Raw genomic sequence first — 10,691 nt, 5'->3', positions numbered from 1 at the left:
CGCAGTCCGTACTTCCTTCCCTGCTATTCTCTTGCTAGACTCCTGAGGATTTTAAAGCCCCCTTGCTCTCCATCATTGAAACACCACCTTTAATCATCTACATTTAACTCCCTGATGACAGTCTCCAAGTTTCAGGACGTTTGGTATTCTCATTAGAATTAGGGTTTCAAGAATGTTATGAGAATGGACCAGATGATTTTTCAAAGTATGATTTATCACTATAAGGTACAGAAAATAACGTAAGAAATATTAGCATCCAAGAACTAAACATCTGGAGTTACCTCCCCCAACTGAAATTTATAACATTTAGTGGAGATTCTTGAAAAAGTTTGGGAACTTTGACAAGAACCTTAGCCTGGAGGAACCTATTCTCTTCATATTTGCCTTTTTTTTTCCAGAAGACATCATAGCCCGTCATTCCAGGACTAGAGCTAACTTGACTTGTGGATCTTAGATAAGTCGGATTACTAGTCTAGGCAAAAGGTAGAATAATGCCAATTAACTTTAATTCTAAATGGAATAATTAACTGTTGTAAAGGCTTTTGTTGATAAGCAGAGAGGCAGCAGGACCAGAGAAAAGGCATGGTCTAGTAGATAGAGCATGGGCCTGGGAGACAGAAGGACCTGGGTTCTAATTCCAACTCTTCTACACATCTGCTGTGTGACCTGGGACAAGTCACTTTACTTCTCTATGCCTCAGTTACCTCATCTGTAAAATGCAGATTAAAACTCTGAGCCCAAAGTGGGACAGGGACTGTGTACAACCCAGGGCTTAGTACTGTACTTGACACATAGTAAGTGCTTAACAAATACCAAATTAATATTATTATTATTATTATAAAAAGCATAAGGTAATGCTAAGCAAAGTATCATGAGGTTTTGTGTTTCTTTGGGACTCTAAGATACCTTTTGAAGACAAATATGTCCATAAGTAGTTTCAACTCTTCAATTATGCCTTTTGTGAGAAAAACAGAAGGGAAACCTATTCATTGTTGGCTTTAGGACATCTGAAAATTATCTGCAAAGTAGTAGTAAAGGCAACTAGTTTTCAAGGAACTTGTTAGTCCTTTTTTTAAACAGAGGGCTTCTCTCCTCGGATGTTGTCACCATGAAGTTTATTTCCACCTTTGCCATCATCAGAGTGTTTCCTTATCCCCTATATTACATGTGAAGGGAAGAACAGTACAGTTCTGTAATTAATTATGCCCTGAAGATATTTGATATTCAGCTGATTACTCTATGAAAAGATATAGTTACTATGGGTCCTCGTGCTCAGAAGTTGGATTATATTAAATTCCTGGCTTTCTTCTCAGTTTCCTTTCATTTCCTTCATTCAGCTACCTTTGATTATATTTCATATCTATCAAATACTACTGAAGTTTTTGAATTAGCTAAGGAAAATAGTTGAATTTTTCCAGAAAACCAAGATGTTTCTCTTGCCGATTCATTCATTTCAGCTCTAAAGTATAACATCGTGTTCCTGCCCCAAGAAAATGAGCCTCATCATTTCAAAATGAGAAATTAACCAGATTTCTATTGAAAAAATACAATGAATGCTGCTCTGACTCTTGCAAAGATAAGACATTCTGGCTTCACTGTGAAACCAAAATAGAACTTAAAAGTCTTTGCTGTCATACAACATTTTAGCATAATTGAGAAGGCCTTTAACTGTGGAAAAAGACTAGGAAAAATTCTATTTTTTTCCCACCTAAATCTCTAATCCTTTCAGGTGCATGTGAATCTTTCTATTTCCTGAACAAATCAAAAATGTACTTAAACTAAAGCTCACCTGCAGTATCTTCCAGCATGCTTGATGGTCTCCTATAAGAATTAGCACTGCCCCCATTCCTCACAAAATAACAATATGACAGACTTTGCAACAGAGCAGTATTTTACTAAGCATATTAAGATGTATCTCTATAAACTGAGTCTTAGAGATTATAAATGTGATGCTAATGCAGAAAACGTGGTGTGGTAAATAATAGTGGATTGTCTGAACTGGAATTTGTGGATCACGGGGCCTTTTACAGAAAAAGCCATTTGAAAATCAGAGGAGGCTAATGTTAAAAATGGCCCCTTTTGTAAATACTAGAAAACACTCACATTGAAGAGTAGGTTATGGAAGATGTGTCTTTTGCAGGATAATATCTTTGGCGGCAATGTAAAAGAGTCTAAGAAGAAATTGCCATCAGTTGCACCAATATCAATGATTCAGAATAAGTGAACCCAAGGAGATGAAGCATGTTTAATGTAATTACACATCCTCTTCTTGTGATGTATGATCATGTGAAGCATTACTAATCCCCAAACAGATACCTGCAGGGAGGACTATCAAGAACAGCTGTTTGGACAACAAGAAATGAACCACGTGAACTCATAGTTCAGCAGGCGTTCAACTGACTGACTCCGGAAGCCATTCTGTCCACTAAGCCCAGACTATCTGAGGAATGAAAGAAGGCTCAGACTGAAGAGTTCATTTGTTCCGAAAATAAATCCCCCTGCCAACTCATTTATTATTGTTATAACCTTCCTCCTCGCTTCCATGATAGGATTGGACTTTTTCTCAGATGAAAAATGGCATCCTGGATTCTTTGCAGGGGACTGGGCATCACACTCATTTCGACTTCAAGTTGAACAACAGTGAAAGTACAGCAGAGACCTTTATAGCTCTACCCTCATATTGATTACAGCTAATGGAGTTCCTATGCTTCTTATGCATAGGGAGAGTTAAAAAAAAAAAAACAAGAGCTGCGATGATGGAAGCTGTACCGTTCCCCTGGGTGCATCTAAGAACGCTGCTGCATTTCAAGCACTAAAAATAGTTAAAAGTATCTCAGGAACTGTTTACATTCAGCAGAGATAATTGCATCAGCTTATAAACTCTTTCCCATCATATTACAGTACTTTAATAACCTATACTTTATTTATATCTAGTTGCTAAGTTTATTAGTGCTTATTATAGGATGTGTTCTTAATTTTATGTTTTACAAAACAATTTGAATAATCGGAATTACTTTTGTGGATTTTTTTTCCTCTTGCAATAAGATGACTGAATTAAAAGAATCCATTTCCGAAACATGCTAACAGGTGCAAGAAAGATTGACAGAGCCGTACAAGTACATAATCTTGGTGAAGGTTTCTCAAGGTTTCTAGTGGAATTTCTTAAGTATAAAGGGATCATCACAGAGTACAAGTCATTTTAATTGGGCCACACTGATGGTTTGTCAGAGGCCAAACATTCTGCGTGTTCAGGACAGGCATATTCTTTTCAGAAGCAAATGGAATTAGACAATCTGTTTTACTCCTTTATATTCATCAAATGTGAATCAACTGGTGACGGTAAATATAAGGATCAGGGTAATCTCTTGAGGAGAGAACATTAGCCATCAACATTACTGAACATTTTGAAACCACAGTTCTGCCTAGTTCTAGGATGTGACCTAATGGGTTAAAAAAAAAATCACTCCAAGTGCCTGTGAGTAGGTATGTGCCTGCATGTGTTTCGATTCAGTACCTTCCACCTTCTTCTCCATCTTGAATCTGTTCTTGAGTCTGCAATAATGTTGCCATTTGTGACATCACTATTTGCACTGTCGACCTTTATGACATCACCATTTTTTGTCTCCGGCGTCTGTCAGATCAGTGGGAATATTGACTGAGAAAAGATTGCAGCATTGGACTTTTATTCAAGTTTGTGCCAAGGTGAAAGTTGCCCTTGAAGGAGTTCCGCAAACATAAATTGAATTACCAAGAATTCTATTCATTGAAAAATACATTATATTGCATCATGGCCATTTCAAATACAGTGAAACTTGCTTATATTGAATTTCAGGGGACTAGAGAAAAAATTTGATATAGGATGGAATTTGATAGTCTCTGGAAATATTGCATGTACATGTAATAGTCTAGGCCTTTTCAATTTGATTGATATACACTGGGATTCAATATAAGTGGGTTCAATATAAATGGGTTTCATTGTATTTGCATTTGTGTTTTTCAGCACATATATATGATGTTTCTTCCAGGAAAATATTGAATTGATTCCTGAGTCTAAAAAAGCTAACCATGGGTATTGGCTAGGAATTCTGGGAGAAATTTGACCAGATAAAGGTAATGTAAGAAAACTAATTTTCATTTAGTTGGACTTTAATGCCCAAATAATTGACTGCAATTTGGATTATCTTTGAGTTTTAGCAAGGCATCTTTCTCTATGTCTAATCCTGTAATTTTCCAACCTGCTTCTTAACTTTACTTCCATGCTTTTTCTTTCACTTAACTAGTTCATATTTAGTAAAATACAGAGAATTTTTCATAGGAAAAAATTACTCAGGTAAAAAAAGCTATGAAGGAATTCACTATTGAAAGGCATATCTCGTCTCAAAAATAAATAAAATTAGCAGAAACATTGGCTAAGAAGGGGATACAGTTATCTCTCTGATTTTATTTTTAAAAGCATATAAAATTCTTGAAATCCCAGTCCACTGAAGTCTCTGTGTCTCATCCAATCCTACTTACTGATAAGTGTCAGTAATGGCAAATGTTGATATGGATAATGGTACTGATAAACATTTCTACTTATTGACCATTTAGTGTTTAGCATGGCAGTAGTTTGGGTTGTAGAACTGATGCATTTTTCAGCGAGAAACAGGTGCAAGGGGGTATTTATAGCCTCTTTTACCTTCAAAGTCCAGACTCCTCTAGACAAAGTGTGAGGCACCATTTACTTCAGGCATAGGACAATATATGATCCTGGCATGGGGCCTATTTGTATTGCCACAGCACTTAATTTCCCACCCCAAGAGCAGTGTGGCCTAGTGGAAAGAGCTCTGGCTTAGGAGTCAGAGGACCTGGGTTCTAATCCCTGCCCTACCACTTGCCTGCCGTGTGACCTTGGGCAAATCACTTATCTTCTAGGTGCCTTGGTTACCTCATCTGTAAAATGGGGATTAAGACTGCGAGCTCCATGTGGGACAGGGACTGCATCCAACCTGATAATCTTGTATCTACCCCAGTGCTTAGAACAGTGCTTGCGACATAGTAAGCACTTAACAAATACCATCATCATCAAACAGTTGCACTGTTGTCAGTTTAGGAAATCACACAGGTGACCAAGGCTATTATCTTACTTTCATGCAAGCCCAAAAATGTCTTTTGCCTGAAATAGCCCCTACGTGACTTTACAGAAGAATTGCCTTGTTCTATTCAGGGCAAGATTTAGAACATGCTTAACACATAGTAAGCATTTAACAAATACCTTAATTATTAGGACCGGGAAAGAGGAAATAATTGGGAGATTGGGTTGTTCTTACAGTCTCTTACACAATTATAGTCCTCCAGACTATAATCTTAATGTGGGCAGGGAATGTATCTACCAACTCCATGATACTGTACTCTCCCAAGTTCTTAGCACACAGGAAAAACTCAATAAATGATTGATTGACACCAAGTAAAGGCCAGCCACAAAAGCAGCATGGCCTCGTGGAATGAGCAGGGGACTGCGAGTCAGGATGTCTTAGCTCTAGCCCTGGCTTCTCTCCTTGCCTGCTGCGTGACCCTGGGCAAGTGTCATAATAATAATAATAATAATAATAATAGCATTTGTTAAGCACTTACTATGTGCAAAGCACTGTTCTAAGCGCTGGGGGGATACAAGGTGATCAGGTTGTCCCACGTAGGGCTCACAATCTTAATCCTCATTTTACAGATGAGGTAACTGAGGCTCAGAGAAGTTAAGTGACTTGCCCAAGGTCACACAGCAGACATGTGGCGGAGCTAATCTCTCGGTGCCTCAGTTTTCTTCATGTAATGGGGATAAAATATATGTTCTCCCTCTCCCTTAGCATGCAAGCCCTGTTTGGGAATGGACTATGTCCAATCTAATCCTCTTGAATCCACCCCAATGTTTGTCATGTGTTTAATAAATGCCAACAACTGTAAAGACACAGAATGCTGTCAGACCTCCTCTAATAGTAATAATAATAATAATAGTATTTGTTAAGTGCTTACTATATGCAAAGCACCATTCTAAGTGCTGGGGAGCGGGTTACAACGTGATCAGGTTGTCCCACGTGGAGTTCACAGCCTTAATCTCCATTTTACAGATGAGGTAATAGGCACAGAGAAGTTAAATGACTTGCCAAAAGTCACACAGCTGACAAGTGGCAGAGTCGGGATTAGAACCTGGGACCTCTGACTCCCAAGCCTGTGCTCTTTCCACTGAGCCATGCTGCTTCAGATCCCACCACAACACTCCAAGTACCAGAGATTTCTCCAGCCAGGTCTGGGAGGCAAACTATTCTGGGACCAGAAAACACAGGCAAACAGTGGTATTTGATAACAACTTGCTATGCACTAAACACTGAACTAAGCACGGGATCAGATGTAATCCAGTCATATTCATTCATTCATTCAATCGAATTTATTGAACGCTTACTGTGTGCAGAGCACTGTACTAAGCGCTTGGGAAGTACAAGTTGGCAACATACAGGGACGGTCCCTACCCAACAGCAGGCTTACAGTCTAGAAGATCATTCCCTTTCCTATAGTGGGTTCACAGTCTAAAGGGAAGAGAGAACAGGAATTTAATACTCACTTTACAGATTAGGAAACTGATGCAAGAAGAAGTTAGCTAATGTTTAATAAATATCATTATTATTATTATCATTAGCAAAAAGGGTTTTCAAAAGTGGATCCCTTCTCCTCCTCCTGGGCTATTTAGTTGCCACAGCAATCCCCTCCTTCAAAAAAGTTATCTGGAGTGGATCTACAATATTTGACTTGGAGTTGTCAGAAGACTCAGACGAAATAGGGACTAACCTATATTTTTGACTCAGGTAATGAATCAACCTTCTTCAATGTTCAGATTTTGGTGTCAATTAGCATTTCCTTTTAATTGCCAATCACCATAACCTGCCTCACTCAAGTCCTGATTTGGACAGATTTGGAAAGGGCCTATCATCTTCTAAGAGTGTTAGTCTGATGTCCTGTCTACAGGCAGGAAATGAGAGGAAACTCCAATATTTTTTTCTTATACATAGTGCTCATATCTGCTCCAGGAGGCCAAAAAATAAAATATGAGTTCAGTCCTAGAACTGGGATCTGCTGCCTGGGAGTATTCTAAAAATGGCATTTAAGGGGTTGCCATGGTCACTCATCAAGACAGAGTCCTGGATGAGGTTTGTAGAATAAATAGGAAGCAAAAGCCTGGGGAGAGCAGCTTTTGCAGGCAACTAAGAGATTTAATGGAATAGGTAAGGATATGGAAATCCAGAAGTACTATAATCCATCAATCAAGCACATTAATTGAGCACTTATTGTGTGCAGAGCATTGGACTGAGCACTTGGAAGAGAACAATATAACACAATTGGTAGACATGTTTCTTGACCACAGTAAACTTGCAGTCTACAATCTAATTTTGAAATCAGTATTCCTTCCATAGTAGTAAACCTTCGAGTATAAAATGATACCAAATTACCATTTTTCTGTGTGATTCAGGATTGAGAGAAGATTTGATTTCCTCCAGACCTTATTATTAGTAATAGTAGCAGTAGTAGTAGTAGTAATAATAGTAATAATAATAACACTGACTGTGTGCCAAGCAGTGCACTAAATTCTAGGGCAAATACAAGATATTCAGGTTGGACACAATCTATGTCCCTCATGGAGCTCCTAGTTTAAAAGCATTCCAAAGTGATACTCCTCTCCAGGGATTAAAGAGGACAAAGAGGGTGAGACAATTGGTCCAAATCTGGTGGGCAGAACATGAGGAGAAAGCAGCAAAGGCAGATTACTTCCAGAGAGAAAGATGAAAGGGTTAGAAAGAGAAAGAGGGAAAGGGAGAGAAAGAGAGAGAGGGTGATGGGCACACAGATTAAGTCACAGAGATAGAAACACCCAGAGTCAGAAACAGACTGATGTACATTCCCAGAGAAAGACAAAGAAAAGGCAGAGAGACACAAGCAGGGGAAATAGCCACCGAAGCTGGCGGGGCTTCAGTGCCACCAGGGTGCCACTAAGATGACCACTCTCACCACCAAGTCAAAAATCATATTCATTCATTTAATTGTATTTATTGAGCGCTTACTGTGTGCAGAGCACTGTACAAAGCACTTGATATCTTGAGGTCCCACAGCTACTTCAGGCAGAAGGATGGGTCACCCAAATTCAGGCAGGACCCAAACAATAATAATAATAATAATAATAATAATAATGGTTTTTGTTAAGCACTTATTATGTGCAAAGCACTGTACTAAGCGCTAGTGGGGGATACAAGGTTATCAGGTTGTCCCACATGGGGCTCACAATCTTAATCCCCATTTTACAGATGAGGTAACTGAAGCCCAGAGAAGTGAAGTAACTTGCCCAAAGTCACACAGCTGACAAGCAGCGGAGCCGGGGTTAGAACTGATGATCTCTGACTTCCAAGCCCAGGCTCTTTCCACTGAGCCACGCTGCTTCTCAAATGGAGCATTTCATTTACATAGTTTTGCCTTTCACTCCCAGCGTGACCTGGTGGAGAGAGCAGGAGCCTGGGAGTTAGAGGACCTAGATTATAATCTGAGTTCTATCGCCTGCTGTGTGACCTTAGGCAAATCACTTAACTGCTCCGTGCCTCCTTTTCCCTATCTATAAAATAGGAATTCAATTCTGTTCTTCCTCTTATTTAGATTGTGAGCACTGTATGGGAGAGGGACTCTCTGATCTGATTATCTTCTATCTACCCCAGGGCTTAGTACAGTGCTTGGCACATAGTAAACACCTAACAAATACCATCATTACTATTACATTCCTTAAGAGAAAAACAATATTCAAATGTAGCTCTTGTTCCCCCCAAACAGCTTTTAAAAGTTCATTGAATTCCCTTTCCACTTTCCCTTTGACTGCAGGGGAACACAGAAATCAGAACCCAGTCCAGCCTGAACCTAGTGGACAATAATAATAATGATGGTACTTGTTAAGTGCTTACTATGTGCGAAACACTGTTCTAAGCACGGGTCAGGAGGATATGAGGTGATCATGTTGTCCCACCTGGGGCGCACAGTTTTAATCCCCATTTTACAGATGATGTCACTGAGGCACAGAGAAGTTAAACGGCTTGCCCAAGGTCACACAACTGAGAAGTGGCGGAGCCGGGATTTGAACCCATGACATCTGACTCCCAAGCCCAAAGCCCATCCTTTGAGCTCACCTCTTCCAGGAGGCCTTCCCAGGCTGAGCCCCCTTTCTTCTCTTTTCCTCCCAACCCCCCCACTCTGCCCTACCTTCCCTTGAGCCACACTGCTTCTCTAGATCTCTTAATCTGTAGATCTGCAGGCTAGGCCTGGTCTAACTGGCTCAAGACCTTATTCCCCTGCAGGAGGTAGGGTGGGCTTTTACTCTCAGTAGGGCTTTGAAGGGAGGAAGAGAGCTAGTTTGGCAAATGTTTGGAGGGAGGGCATTCCAGGCCAGGGAAAGCCCATTTTTCACCTGGAGCAAGTGAGGAGTTTAAGGATTTCCTGATGAAAACACTCTAGGTTCTGGAACGCTCAGGCAACTTCCACCATATTCCCTAAGATGTAAATACGTTTTTTTTTTTTTATTGATTTGTTTTAATGGCACTTGTTAAGTGCTTACTATGTACTAGGCACTGTATAAAGTGCTGGAGTAGATACGAGTTAATCAGGTAGGACATAGTCCCTGTCCCACATGGAGCTCACTGTCTAACTCGGGGCGAGTAGGATTTAATCCCCAGTTTACAGATGAGGTAACCTAGGCCAGAGAAGTTAAGAGAACTGCCTAAGGTCACACTGCAGACAAGTGGCAGAACTGGGATTAGAATCCAGGTCCTCTGTCTCCCAAGCCCCCTCTCTTTCCACTGGGCCACACTGCTTCCCCGTCTTTGTATCCTGGGCCTCGATGGGCCACCTAGTTTTTGCATTCCTATGGTTGAGGATCCAGAAGCCATGATTAAGTGACAGTACCATGTTTTCAGACAGCCACGGCAGCGCATTCACCCTAATCTCTTTCCTTCAAATCAGGACTCACGTTCTGCTCCTCAGCCCGCGTAAAGGACGTGACATAATGTTCATCTGAAGGGCTGCTATCCACAGTCATCGTGACTGACCACTCTAGCATGAGACCTCAACCGTGACGGGGAGAGAGAGGTTTTTTTGTTCTGATGAGTCAAACTGGAAGGGCACATGTCCAGGAGCTCAGTGAGAAACTCCAGGCCCATGACCGCCCAAAGCCTGAATGAATCCAGGCAAGAAAGCAATCAAGTGCTGGGGAAGATGAAGAGGTGATGCTTTGAACTGAACTCCAGAGACCTCGGAAGTTTATCATCACGAAGAGACAAAGCGCATTGTTTTTAATAAGGACCAGCGCAAACCCTAGCTGTGATCAGAATCATTAGACTTTCTGGAGACAAAGTGGGTGTCTCCCCCGTGCTGAGTTGTGATTTTCATGTGCAAATACATACTCCATCAACCCTGCTCTCCAGCTGCCCTAAACTTTCCTTTGCCATCCCTCACATGTTGCCTAGCTCTGCTTTTGCCTTCCTTTGCACCACTCGATTCCCTGAGAGATTTCACAAAGCAATATGATCCATTTTCAGGAGATATTATTCATCTAATGAACAATTGGGTTGCTTGAGCCCTATTCAGTTGCCAATAATTGGCTGGGTTTGGATTCCCTTCCATTCTAATGCACACAT

The 10,691-nt window shown here is 40.6% G+C and overlaps 1 long non-coding RNA gene across 1 annotated transcript; it reads left to right on the top strand.

The window, feature by feature from the left end:
• The first annotated feature begins 3,665 nt into the window (after window positions 1–3,665).
• On the top strand, window positions 3,666–10,464 carry LOC119925908. The gene is made up of 3 exons (XR_005449843.1): window positions 3,666–3,702; window positions 4,001–4,110; window positions 10,018–10,464. It is a non-coding gene; the product is annotated as an uncharacterized LOC119925908 (long non-coding RNA).
• The last annotated feature ends 227 nt before the right edge of the window (window positions 10,465–10,691 follow it).

This window comes from Tachyglossus aculeatus, chromosome 3 (assembly GCF_015852505.1).
Source record: "Tachyglossus aculeatus isolate mTacAcu1 chromosome 3, mTacAcu1.pri, whole genome shotgun sequence".
NCBI classification, from domain to species: Eukaryota; Metazoa; Chordata; class Mammalia; order Monotremata; family Tachyglossidae; genus Tachyglossus; species Tachyglossus aculeatus.
The sequence above is the reverse complement of the archived record's forward strand: the minus strand, read 5'-3'. Positions and strand labels throughout refer to the sequence as shown.